General features: G+C 38.1%; 1 long non-coding RNA gene across 1 annotated transcript; it reads right to left on the bottom strand.

Annotated features, from left to right (window-relative positions):
• Positions 1 to 5949: 5949 nt before the first annotated feature.
• On the bottom strand, positions 5950 to 9836 carry LOC122832307. The gene is made up of 5 exons (XR_006370828.1): positions 9144 to 9836; positions 8885 to 8939; positions 8262 to 8515; positions 7913 to 8178; positions 5950 to 6778 (listed from the first exon to the last, which is right to left on the bottom strand). It is a non-coding gene; the product is annotated as an uncharacterized LOC122832307 (long non-coding RNA).
• Between the last annotated feature and the right edge of the window lie 4807 nt (positions 9837 to 14643).

Below are 14643 nucleotides of genomic sequence, written 5' to 3'. Positions count from 1 at the left end.
CATGGCGTCGCCAAACATAATTTTAAGCTATATCTTCCATAAGCAAACCCCACTTATAATTTGTTAGTTTAGTGTTTCAGGCGCTATATAACAAACATTGATATTTGACGCACTTTAACATGTGTCTTCTAAAATAAACATATTCCGACCACATTTTATTAATATTAATGTGAGTAGCCGTATACATCGTAACTGGAGATTGTCGAAGTTGCTCCCACTTTCCCAGTGGGAAGTAAAAGGGCCTACCAGTTTATTTTTCAGATCGAGAAATCAGAATTTCCCAGTTCCGGATACAACTGGAACGCAGCATTACGACCAAACAGATCGACTGTTCTTTGATCTTTTATACCATGTTTAATATATTTTTGTCCACTTCTTGAAATAGGAAGATTTTTACTATCTAAAGTGCATTGAATTTTTCCTTCTAAAAGTTACATGTACTTGACCATTCTTTATGGTGAGAGCCAAGTTGAAATGAATGGTAAACATAACTTTATTTCTTTTTTTTCACTCATTTGTGAAATGTTGACGTTGAAGCGGAAAAAACGGAATTTTAGATCACCAAAACGTTCAGTATGAGTAAACAAAATGGAAGTTCATGTTTTACTATTATACAATAAATATCTTGTTTTATTGTTCCACGTTTAATCATTCATTGGAGGAGAATTTTGTTTGCTGTACTAATTTGTACAGTATTAAATCATATTAATAATATTAAAACATAGCTCAACGAGGCCCCCTGCTGGTTGTGGTTACAGATTTAACCAAAACATTTTCAATTTCTTCACAAAATTTATGCTCCAGTTTTTTTTTACTTTTTAAATTGAATAACTGGATTTTTTTCTTGTTTTGTGGCTTGCAGGAACAAATACTTTTTGTTTTTGCTTAGTATAAAATTATTACAATGGAAATGGCAAATATGATGTAAAGTCTTAACATTTTTTCTACTTTCTTTCTATCCATCCATCCATTTTCTGTTCACCCTTGTCCCTAATGTGGTCGGGAGTGTTGCTGGTGCCGATCTCCAGCTACGTTCCGGGCAAGAGGCGGGTTCACCCTGGACAGGTCTACTTTCTTTTTAAATTTACATTAAATTTGGAAGTGAATTTGTTTTCAGTTAATGTATTACATTGGGCCAAATACTGCAAAAGAAACAGTAACCCGAATCCTACTCCGTTTGCTGAGGATGTATATATATATATTCTTCATTAATTTGAGTTCAAGAAAATTTGCGATTTGAGTGCTTTTCTATTGAGGCATACTTGCAAAATTCTTTTTTACATTTTTGATCTACAAATTACACATTCTCGTCCTACAAATAGCCTGACTACTTTATTTGTTTAATTTACTTTAGTCTTATGCACAAACTGTTGATTTATGTCAGACTAAATGCCTCACTTTTCCTTTACGTCATCCTCACACATTCAGCCTGACTTTACAACTGTTAAGAATTACCATTCAAAATCATTGTGCATTTCCATTTTCTTCTAATTTATTATGTTTTAAAAGGTGTGCATTGAGATTTTATTATTTTTGAAACATGTTGCAAAGCCTTTTTGACAAAATGTCAGTAAGTTAAAGAGGTTACTACCATCCTGAGCAAGCCTCCAGGTCCAGCTCCAGGTTTCCTCAGATTGAAGAACCAGCCGTGGTTTGAAGCATTAAAGCTTCTTGTTTTATTATGTGTGCACAGACATGTAGTCATTCATTGGTATGATTTCCTGCTTTGTCCTCTGCAGGCTCACTTTCTTCATTAAAAATTCTTTTAATAGGACAGAGTGTGAAGAATAAAATTAATGATGCTCTCAGGGGTACGCTAACAGAACTGAGGGATTGTTTCTCTTAATTAGACAAGTTCAGGCTAGTTTTACAGAAATAATTAAAATGGGCACAAGGTTATGCAGTTACAAGAAGGGTCATCTTTATTCATGCTTTTATGAATTAAGGTTAGGGCGAACCGTGGCCGGAGAATCACGAGTCTGGTGTTGCATATCTCTACAACAACTATTTATTTATTTAACAAAATGAATGAAGAATCCACCTTTGAACTCGGGATATTAGAGAAATATTTAACCTTTAAAGTTTTGATACAATATTAAGTTTTCGTGTCATTAATGAGTAATAATACTTTCACATTTACTGCCCAACAGAATGTTTCTTCTTTTAACAATATGGAAAATAAAATGAAGAATTTAACAGGTTTACTTTAAATCAGTGGCTGTATTTCACCAGCAGATGTCACTGTGGTTAAATATTGGAAGCAATGTCCAAATCAATTTTATGGATTTTAAACCAAGATAAAAAATTAAAAAAGAATCTTTAACTTTTTTTTTATTTTAAACAAATTTAGATTTTTCCTTCAAACAAACATTATCCCCCATGTCACAGCACCTTGTAAAAATGTTCATATATCAACATTTTCAGCATTTGAGAGATTAAAACAAATATTTTCACAGTTGTATTGGGATTTTATGCTACAGAAAGTAGTGCATAATTTGGAAGTGGAAATAAAATTATAGTTGTCAACATTTATAGAGATGAAATTACATTTAAATCTGGTTTCTTTTTCTTTAATGCTCTTTAAAAAATCCAACCCAGCATTAGCATAAAGATAGTTTAAAATCTGTTTAATTTGTTCAATCAATCATGTTTTTTATATAGAAAATTTCAGCAGCGCAACAGTTCAAAGTGCTTTACATCATAAAAACATACAAACAACAAACAGTCATTAATTGTGAAATCAGTAAGAAACTTTACATTTTGTCAAATGTAATCATCAAAATCATCAATCCATCAAACATATTGATTAATGTTCCATTTATTATGTGTCAAAGTCAATGCTAAACATGAGGGTTTTTAGCTTTGATTTAAAGTAACTCAGTGTTTCAGCTGTTTTGTAGTTTTCTGGAAGTTCGTTCCAGATTTGCGGTGCATAGAAGCTGAAAGCTGCTTCTCTATTTGTTATGAAACACGACATATCATGAAGCATAAATCTGTGACAAAGGGGCAAATAATACAGTCAATCTGATTTAATTTCCAGTTGTACTGGAAGAAAACAAATGTCTTCATGCTCAAATTTAAAAACATTTATGGTCTATGTTTAACCATAACTGGAAGCAGCAGGTGTTGTTCTTTCCATTTCTTTTCCTTTTTGGTTTATTTCTTTCATAATACCACTTCATCCCATGAAATTTTGCCACAAACTAACTTTTTTTCCATTTAAAAATTCTGATCAGTTAGAGTGTTGCTCAGTATATCTGCAGGATCATGACCTGAAAACTAATATATTGGCGTTACGTGCCGTTCCTCCGCCTTCCCCTCTTCTGCCTCAAGGTGACTCCTCCATCTGCACCTCCCTGGTGTTGCCAACGCCTCTCTATGCAGCAAGCATGGCACCGTAGCTAAAACCTGGTTCCCTTCTTGTTTCTGGAGACCTGCTGCAGCCTCACATGTTTCATTCCTCCTCTTGAGTCTCAGAGATGCACCAATCAGGAGGTGATTGAGAAAGTAGTCTGAATTTAACAGCAGTCCTCATGCATTGTTTTTATTTCACTCACGTTTCTTTTTTCTGTTCCCGTTGTGGCTGAGGTGCGTCTCTGAACTGGTTTCAAATCACTGCACAGCATCTGTGTTTTAATCACTTCCTCCTTCAGTCCTCCCCTCTTTGAAGAGAGAGACAGAGGAATCTGAAGTAAACATTTACATTTATATCTAAATAGGTGGGGAGGGTTGTGAACGGATGAATATAGAGGAAAGAAAATGGAAAAGATGCAGAGATTAAGATGCAAGACTTCATAGTGCTTCAACAAATTGTTTTTGGAGACACAATTCAATTAATAGATAACGATGAAATTCATTTTTATAACTTCAAATAGATTAAAAAAGCAACAGATGAAGATGAATAAATCTATCTCAAATAATTTAAATGTGTCAATCATAAATATTTGAATGCTTAATATTGATATCTTTCTTTATTATGCTTTCAGGTCAATCATTTCAGTATTTTTTTGCTGTAGCACAACAAAGGAAACTGTAAAGTTGAAACAGCCAATCAATTTAGGTGAATTTGATGAATCATAGTGAGAATTTAGGTTATTTCTGGATAGATGCAAAAGAACAGGAAGGACAAGTAATTCAAGTTATTCTCAGATGTCAGGAGGAAGATTATTTTGGTGGTAGTTGGTCATTTTGAGAAAAGTTTGGTTATGGAAAAAGAAGAGACTAAAGGTTAGAGAAACTGCCTGGACAGTCAACAACTGGACCAGAATTTCATGGATACAGTAAAAACGGATCTGTGAATGATGTTGGCATAGATTGCAAATCTCTGGGATTATTGATCAATTTCTTGGTAAATGTGTTACTTTTAGTCAGCTGTGATTTTGGCCTTGAAACTCTCTTCGATGTCATTTTTACACAACGTCTTCCTTATTACTGAATCACGAACTCGGACTTTAACTGAAGCAAGAGAAGCCTGAAGGTTTTTAGATGTTTTTGGCTCCTCTGGGTGAGTTTGTGAAGCATTTTTGGAGTAATTTTGGAAGATCACCCCCTGAAAGGTTCACCAGTATGAACTAATTGAAACTCCTTAAAAATATCTTCGTTACTCTTTCCAGGCTGCAAAACGTTGTTAGATGTCTTTATATTGTGGCATATTGTTATTTCCTGAAGCCTTTCAGATTACCTCACGTTGTCAGTAAGTACTTTCTTGATTCGTAACGCTGACATAGTACTGCAGCTTCAAACGCAGCAGCACATCCTCGGACAAGAAGGCGCTCCAGAGGGTTGTCAGGGCAGCAGAGAGAACCACAGGCTGCCCTCTCCCCACCATGGAACAGATTTACACTTCCAGGCTCTGCAAGAAAGTTATGGACATTTTAAATGACTCTTCACACCCTGGCCATGGTCTCTTCCAGCTGCTGCCATCAGGCAAGAGATACAGAGCAATAAAAACCAGGACAAATTGCCTAAAAAACTGTTTCCACCCGATGGCAATCATGGCACTAAATTTAAAGGCATAAAAACTTCTGCTGTTGACACAACTCTGTTAAAAATGTAAACTCTGTTTACTCTGCCACACCTCCAGGCGCTGCAACCATCTTCTGATGTCTATTTATTTCTCGTTTTCTGCTGTTTGTTTCTTCATCTTTTTATGTATGTATATTTATATTGTGTGTTGTGTATGTGTATGTAACCTGCACTTTAACTCGAGTCGAGCACGGCCTCAATCTCGTTTTAATCTGTTGATGACAATGGCAAATAAATCTTATCTTATCTTATGAAACAAAATTACACGACAGCTTTAAACGTGAGATAAACATAAATATTTTGAGAGACTAGCTCAATGCTTTGATGTGAGAGTTACATGATACTAAATATTAAATATTAATTGGTCAACTACAGGGAGCAGAAGAAGTGTTAGGGGTTGTGAAAGCTCTATTTATGCTTCCTAAATGGCACTCACTGCAAAAACACAAAATCTTACCAAGTATTTTTGGTCTAGTTTCTAGTGCAAATATCTTAGTAAACTTGAAATGGGATGAAATAACTTTCAGATAAATTTTTTTAGCATGAAATAGGAGTCTTGTTTTAAGTAAATAACTCCTTAATATTGATGAAAAAGAACTAGTTTATTTCACTGATAAGACATTTTTTCCATGTTATCAGTTAATTTATCTGCCAACAGAACAAGTTCTTTTTTATCAATATGAAGGAATTATTTACTTAAAACAAAACTCCTTGAAATGTAGTTTCAAGTTAATTTGTCTTATTTCAAGTGCACTAATATATTTGATCTAGAAACTGGACCAAAAATACTTGGTAGGATTCTGTGTTTTTAGCATTTAATGAATGCAAATTTTAATTAATGATTTCCACATTTATCATTTTGTTTCAAATTGGAGGCAATCATTGAGCCTTTTATGGAAATAATTGCATTCATTTCCAGTTTTATTGACATTAACGCATGCATATGTATTCTTGAATTCTTTATTTACTGGCTTATGCTTCCTTCAGCCCTCCATTACTAAAACATTCAATATTATTGTAGCTGGCCTGGGGCCGGCCTGTCTCGCCGATGCTCATTAACTCGTTTGACTGCTCCCGGTGAGTGATGTCGCTACCTGGCCGTGTGGACGCCTTTACAGCCTCTCTGTTTACCCAACAGCCCCAAGAAGCTGCCACTGCGACCAGGAAGTAATGGGGCTGTCGTTCCTGCCACCACTCACTCCTTCAGGGATCCAGCCACTACAACAATCATTTCACTCTCACATCTCGCCCTCAACCGCCTCCCCCTCCTTCATACTTCTGGCTCAAATCCCTCTCTTACACCTTTAACCCCCTTCTATCATCCTTATCCCTCTTTCCTCGCTCTCCCTTCCACATCAGCATTGCACAGAAGCACACAATAGGCCAGAAGCCAGGCTGGAGAGTGAAAAAGAGGGGGTCGGCGGACGATGAGAGGAGCAGTGAAGGGAGGGGAAAAGCAGCGTGAAATAGTGTGAACTGCGATGTAGAATGGAGTAAGAGTGGAGAGGGATGTAGACCACGGGGTGAGCAGAGAGACTGGCTAATGACGTATTGATTCGGCTGTGCCTGCAGCGAAACAGTGGGAGTGTGTGGGAGGAGAGGAGTCACAGCTCGCAGATGTCTGAAAACACCTGGGTGGGAAAGATGTTGTTTATTATGCGCCTGTGCTGACAGGAGAAGAAGAAGAAGCAGCACGGTTTGTGAAAACCTTCATGTGTGCACGCAGAAACTCTGCTCACACTCCCTGCAGCTCCTGCAATTTCAAGAAGAAACTACATTTATTTTTATTAATATGGTAAATAAAAGCTCAGCTCTTTTATTTAAAAAAATGCCCCAGCTTGTGGCTGTAAAAGCCCACATTTAGAGGTAGATGGGCATTGGGGATCACATTAGGTGAGACCCTCTGGGGATGGAGGCTTGCTAAGGGGGAGAGATGGAGGGATAAAGTGGAATTAATTGGATTTTGTGTGTTTTCTCTTAATAATGCATCATGGACTGAATGTGTCCATACTCCAGTGTCCCCACGGACAAACAGGTGAGGGATGTGGGCTGTTGAATACATTTCTGGGTGAATCATACAATCTTTATTGACTGGGTGAATTAATGATGCTAAAGGAGGGCGGGGGAGTGGAACAATAGAAAATGCTCCAGCTACGGTTTATTATGCAGCCAGCAGGGTTACAAAAAATCTGAAAAGTGTGGATTGCATATGTGTTTAGTCCACTTTATTCTCATACTCCTGAATAAAATCCAGAAAATAAATTTTCTGGATTTATGAGAATAAAATTTATTCTGATACTCCAGAATAAAATCCAGTTGTGCTTAGAAGGTATTTAATTTGGGTGGAGCTAAATGAGGAGTAATCCTGAAAGACAACCTGTGAATGGTTTTCTTGCAGAAACCATTCACCCTTACGGGTCTTCAAGCAGGACAGCGACAAAGATGTACAGTTGTAGAATTTCTCATTTGTTATCAATATTTTTATGTGAGTGTAAACACTGAATTGGGGGCGTGGCCAGCAGTAGCTTATTTGGATTTAAAGTGACAAGACCCCCTAAAGTAGCTCAAAATAGGCAGAAGTGACCAGACTGAAATTTGATTATCGAAGAATTTGTGACCCTTACAATGATTGTCTGCAAAAAAATGTAATGAACATCATAACTTGTTCAAGGAAGCATAATACATCACAGTATTATTGTAGTCTTGTACACCTGTAAATAAATATTTATATCCTGTATAGCACTTCTGGATAGATGCAAACTACATTTTGTTGCTTGTACTTGTGACAGTGCAATGACAATAAAGTTGAATTCTATTCTATTCTATAATGTGATAAAATCTTGCACTGTTAAATCAGAGGTAATGTAAATATATAAATGGAGCAAACCAAAAGACCGTGACAATCCCGTCGTTCTCCTGAGCTGATGAGATAAGTTTCCACCCTGTTATTAAATGCGAGTTCATCTGTGATCCAGCCAGAAGCAGCAGCTGGAACAGGAAGTCATTCAAGCATCACAGACTCTTAAGTTGAATTAATTAGGGCTACTTCACATCCTCTGTGCCTGTTCCAAACTTTCTCTCAATCCATTTCCCGCTTTCCAGTTACATTTTGTTCCTTCTGTTTCATGGCAAATATATTCAAGCTGCTGGATCCTATTGAGGAAAAGATTCAATGCATTTTTAGAGTGGCAACAACAGCAAGACATTGTCTTAATTCCTTCCCTCCTCAGTCTCACCTCTACATTTACATCGCCTCCTTTGTCTGAAGAGACAGAGCAGCAAAGCGCCTTGGAGAACTGGGAATAGCATGGATGAGTGAGGATTTGATGGGCTGGCATCAGGGAATCAGCTACCGTCGCGCTGATCACCATGAAAAGCCATTAATTTGTTTAAGAGGGCTTACATGCCCCACAAGATTGTCCTCCTGTTTGTGATTGGCAGACTCAATTCTGCTCAACATCTCTTAAGTGTGTCTGCTTCACGCTTATCACTTTCATAAACAGAAAAACACACTTCCTATTATTGCTGTACAGCAGCTACACTCCTCAGTTTGTCACATATATTCATTAATAACCTTGATTTAGTCACCATGTATATATAAACACACGCATTTCAGGCAACATGAAAATGAATTTTTAAGGTTTGATCAGTTCGTCTCAGCTCCAAGTTCTCTGAATTTATTCTAACAAAAGAGGAAATCAAGCTGGTGGTTAAAATCAATCCAGCAGCTTCTGCCTCACAGTTACAGACAGAAACAGAAAAAGCAGCAGCTGATTGTGGTTGCATAGTGGTATTTATATATACATTTACATAATTAATAATAATAACTGAAACATAACGGATCAAAATGAAAACATACCTAACAAAGGAGGGAATCCAGTTGATGATTAACATCAGTTCAGCAGCTTTAATCACTATACATTAAATAAAATATAATAAATAGCCCTTAGACTATAAAGCAGTAGCTTTCAATGAACAGTTAGCAGCAGTTAGCAGCAGTTAACAGTTGTAAGATAAAGTACAGCAAAAATACAAAACATTAATAATAATAAGAGGATTTACAAAACATGGTATATGATTAAATGTGTCTAAAATATATGCTAAAACATAATACTTACAAAGAAAACATGGAGCAGATCCTAATAAATGCCAGTTACAGAACGGTAACAGAAAAAGGGGGCGGAGCTGTCGGTTACCGGTAGCTATGGTAACCACCAACGCCAAGAGCAGGGTAACTAATGCATGAATAAAAATGGCTGGAGAAACAACTTCTTTGCCAAACAGGATCAAGAAACAACTTCTTTGCCAAACAGGATCAAGAAACAACTTCTTTGCCAAACAGGATCAATTCAGAAATCAGTTGCCGGTCAATTCCTGGTCTGGATCTTGCTGGGTTCTGGGTCGTCCTACAGGTTTTCTGTAGGAGTTTGGTCTGAGACGGCCATGAAAGAATATTGATTTGTGTCTTTTTGGAATACTTTCAATTTCAGATTTCAGAAAGAAGAGACTCTCCATAGATGGTGATTATAAGGTGTGCGCCACCATTAGCTGCACTCTGATAAAGATGTGTAAAAAGATGTGTATATCAGGCTTTTGTAGTAAATATTGATGTAATATATGCAAAAATACAGTTCAAGCTTTAAATAAATTCATTCAGGGAGTTAAAAACATGAAAATGCCTGTTTTGACATTTATGATAACCCCTAAAAGTGAAACCAAAACCAGTGAAACATTATTTTAATTTGTCAAGGAAGTAAATAACAAGTTCCTTTTATCCCTAAAACTACAAATATAGTGGAACAAAGATTTCTGTTTCTATTAATCAATCTTTAAAATGGAAAGGACACGAAAACATGATGATCTTGATGTGCCATAAAATGGCCATCTAAACTTGCTTTTACATAAAGAGTAATAATAACATTAGATTAGGCTCCAGGTTTATTATCCTGCAACTAAATATTACCAGCACATGCCTCAAACATAAATATAAGCTAATTTAAAGATGTGTGCAATCTAGCTCTCTTCAAAACAAAGTTAAATTCTATTCAGTTATAAAACAGCAAAAGGAATGGTGATGGAGTCTTTCACCCTGGGCGAGCAAAGCAGAGGGAAACGTTTCTCTTTCTCCAGGAAAAAACCTCCAGAAGAGCCAGACTTATGGATGAGCGACCATCTGCTGCGACTGGCTGGAAGCTGACAACAAACAGAGATGGTACTTTCTACGGAAAAAAACCCATGAAAGACAGCAGAAATATTTAAAATATTGAGCAAAAAGAAGTGCTCAGTCTGTTCTTCTGCATCTTAATGTATCACAACTTAACTACAGAGATACGCCAGGACAACAACAGACAAAAGTTGTAAGCCTTTTTCTAGCCGATAACCAAATACATGTTGATGATGTTAGAGAGAAATGGTTTTGTAATACTGTTGTGCAAGGAAAAAGTTATGGCACAAATACAGATTACTTTGACTGGGAAACAATACTTTAGTGCTTAAGGAGAGCCGGCTGGAGTCAGAAGGGAGTTTCTGTTTGGTCAGATAAGGAAACACCTTGACGAAGTGTTAGTCAACCTTCTTGAGATGGAGCCAGATGTTTTCGATTCCCGTAATATGTGATAAACACACAGTATGAATTGTGCCAGGATGACTGCGCAAAGGAAAGCGATGCCATTGGTTGAAATGTTCAAATACACACCAATAGAGATGAAATCCTATAAAAAGTGATGTGTCCAGCAAAAGCTGAAAGATTTTGGATATTTTGTAGAAGATGTGTTGTTTTTGTTGAACTTATGTGCAGATGCAAATAAATCTCTCCCCGATGGCTGTAGCACGAATGACACTTCTAGTTCGATGACTTCGAATGCAAGATGCTTTACATTTTGCTGTACATCTAGTGTTTCACGTGTTTGATTTACATTCAAGTCTATGTGCAGGCGCATTGAGGGCGCGTCACCTCTACCCGTTGTTTTCTGTTGGACGTGTTGGTCTATCTTGACATGTCAAACGCTCCAAATGGTTCAAATCACGCCACTCTAGACGCTCGAAACGCACCACAACGGCCCTTGACGTGCCTCCATGTAGACTTTGAATGTAAACCAGAGGCACCTGACACTCAAAACCCGCTTGGTGTGAACACAACATAAAGAATCCAAGTCCTGGATGTGCTGTGGTAGCGTAGGGGATAGCGTGACCCATGTTTGGAGGCCTCAAGTCCTTGACGCGGCCGTCGCGGGTTCAACTCCCGGACCTGACGATACTTGCCGCATGTCTTCCCCTCTTTTCTTTCAGCCTACTTTCATATAAGGGACACTAGAGCCCACAAAAGACCCCCTGGTGGGGTTAAAAAAGAATCCAAGTCCTGTGGGTTACTTTTATTCCTCTATAATAATTCAGAGTAAAGAGCTCAGTAAATGCCAGAACCTTTGCATATCACTACAGTTGCTAAAAATAAGAGACTAAACCTAGAACAAATCCTTCTAGGTCCTCTGTAGAATAATAATTTGATGAATGCAGTAATATTGTGATTAGCAAATCAGCAGCTTCTGAATCTAAATAATGGACCACGGAGCTGCCTTGAAACAAAAATTGTAACGTAAGGTTTCCTGTCATCTTTCATCAAACAAGTTGGCTTTCCTTTCCATCATGCCTTTACATCTGTTCCTCTGCTGTCTCATGTCATCTCAGTCCTTCTCCTCATTTCCTATGTTTGATAGCTTTCACACACACAAGGTGACTTCTCCAGAATGTGAATGAGGCTTCTGGAAAAGGTCATTTTAAATGACCTGTCAATCACCAGCCTGACTTCATCAAAGAGGACGCACTTAAACAAGCTTGTTCTCCTATAAACATCTCCACTATGTGTGTGTTTGTACACACAAGCATGCAAAACAATATAAAATATGGTTCTTCCTGCAGCATGTTATGTACTAGCAGTTTTCTGCTCATAGCAGTAAATAAATCATGAGGACTCTGTTAAAATTCTTTCTGTATTCCATCTGCTGCTGCGATGAGGTCCTGCTTCCCTCTGAAGGAGCGGAAATCCACTGAATGGAGGTGGAACCATTAGACCAGGCTACAAGGCTTTTTACCTCACTTCCTATTACCCCCTGCTCAAATCCCTTCGGTCCTCCTGCTCTCCGAACTTGCACCGTTTATTTCTCTCACTTCCCTGGAAACTGTCTCAAACAAGTGCTCCTAAGTTGCCTGACAATACATGTAACTTGAATTAAAGGGAACCTATTATGCAAGATGTGCTTTTTCTACCTCCTTTTTGGGTTTAAACTTTTTCTAAAAACAGCTCAAGCCTTTCAAAAAACCACCCAGATGGGTTTTTTTAAGTGAATGTTTAGTGGTGTCTGGATAATGAGCTATTTCAAAAATTTTGTCTGAGCATTCTTGCTTTCTATTCATGAAACGTTAAGAGGTCAATAGGGTTGAGCAACACTGGAACAAAGGTGAAACTCAGCTCAGAAATTAAAGGGCATTGAAGTCCAGGTTACGTGACCTCTGTTCAGGTGAGGGTAACGAGGCAGTAATGAATAACAAACCGTGACATTTAGGTAGGAAACATCCTGAAACGATTTGCACAGGTTGGACTCACCTGCTCAGACATGATGCACTTCATACAATTGATATTTTAAGACATGATACCGGCATCCTTTGGCATTTTGGGCTTTACTAAGTAAAGCTGACAGACAAAATGTCTGTGCATATGGGAGTTAATTGTAAAATTATGGTGCTTTCAGCAATGTGGCCGTCTTGGTATTATTAGTCAGTCCACCCAGGATGTTGCAATGTTTTTCTATGATTGTTGCAGTCTACAGCTACTGATTTTGTGGCACCATTTTTAAAGAATTGTAAAGTTTTTCATGTCTATTTTTGCCATTACATGTTGTTACCTGTTTTGTTTAAAATCAAAACAGGTAACAACAATAGTATCCTTGTTAACAAGTTTAAGTTGTGATACAGAAAGTTAAATTAGAAGGGGCTAAAACGATTGGTCACAGAAAAAGAAAATACAGAAAATGTAAAGGTGATTGGTCGGATTTATGGAAAAGTTAAAATGATTGGTGGAAATTCCAATTTCATGCTAAATTTGTGGGAATTTACAATAATAGTTGCAAGTAGTAGTATTGGTTATATTTATTAATGGCGCTGGTTAGGACTGTTGCAATGCAGCAAGTAGGTTGCAGGTTCGAATCTCAGTCTTTGCTCTTTGTCTGGAGTTTACATGTTTCATCCTGTGCACGCAAGGGTTGCTACCTTCCACAGTACAAAAATATGACTTTTAGGTTAATCTGTCCCTCCAAACTGCTCTTTGGTACGAGTGTGTGCATGCATGGCTGTTTGTACAGGCGACCCGCCCAGGGTGTACTCTGCCTCTTGCCCATTGGCCACCATAGGCGGCCAATGGGCCAGAGACAGGCACCAGACCCTTTGTGACCTTGCAAGGATAAGCGGGTAGAGATAATAAATGGATGGTTTTATTGTACATCTGTACAGACATTTAGCAGCAGAATTGTCAATGGTTATAGATCTGTAAATACCAATATTGGCATTGTTTCTATTTCTGATCACCATTCAATGTAATTTGACTGGCTTTAAGCGACAAAAAAAGGGTTGTGGCAGGAATACTTGTAAGCCTGTTGAGCCACACAGCCACCATGAAATCCTGTTTCAGCCTGGATCATGGACAATATCCCACATGGGGGGAGCTTGGATGTGTGTATCTGAGAGCGAGAGAGTCAGAGAGAATGAGATAAACACAAAAAGCAGAAAAAGACACACCAGGATATGTGGCTCTTTATTTGGGGCAAGCTGATAAATGAGGTTGCAGAGAGAGCATCTTTAACGAAATTCTCATCTCTCCCTTATGAACTGGCTTCCTTTTCTAGCCTGGTTTGGCAAAAGCCTCTGCAGCAAAAAGCCTTGAATTGTAAGTCACTGGATGTGGAACTGCATATCAAATAAAGAAGACTTTTAACTCATAAGTATCTCCCAGACCTGAATATCTCCATGTGTGTCTGTTTTACCCCCGCATTCAGCAGGTCATTTTGATTACTGCAGGGAACCATTGTTTCACTTCATCTCCACTTCGCCACTGCTCTCCCACTCACTCATTTGCATTCCCTCTCTTGGCTCTCCTCCACATTTTTCAATTTATCCTGTCACACCTGTTATTCACTTCTTTTTTTCCTTTCTATTTTTCCCCATTTTGCTTTTTCTTTGTGTCAGCGCGAAGCCTCATCTGAATGCAGAAGCAGTCTCAAGCTCTCTATCTGCATCTTTACTGCTTGAAGAAGAGCAATTATCCTCCCCCCCTTTCAAGATATCTATGAAAAACACAAGCAGAGTTCGAATTTCCTAAATGCCATGAAACGAGTGGCTGAACCTTGTTTGTTTGGGTCTTGATGCAAACCTTCATATTTCATTCACTGTCATGCAGCTCTGCTTGTTATCTCGCTCTGTCCTGCACAGACTGAACACACAGACTTTCCAGTGCTTGCTCTCTCCCTCGTCTGCAGACGAGGAGAGACGGAGGCAAGCTAGAGTGAGGAGGGGCGAGAGGCGAGCAAATGAGGTGTGGGTAAAAATTATAGGGGGGACTAGAAGAGATTG

Source organism: Gambusia affinis, linkage group LG01, assembly GCF_019740435.1.
Source record: "Gambusia affinis linkage group LG01, SWU_Gaff_1.0, whole genome shotgun sequence".
In the NCBI taxonomy this organism is placed as follows: Eukaryota; Metazoa; Chordata; class Actinopteri; order Cyprinodontiformes; family Poeciliidae; genus Gambusia; species Gambusia affinis.
This window is presented reverse-complemented; position numbering and strand designations above follow the sequence as displayed.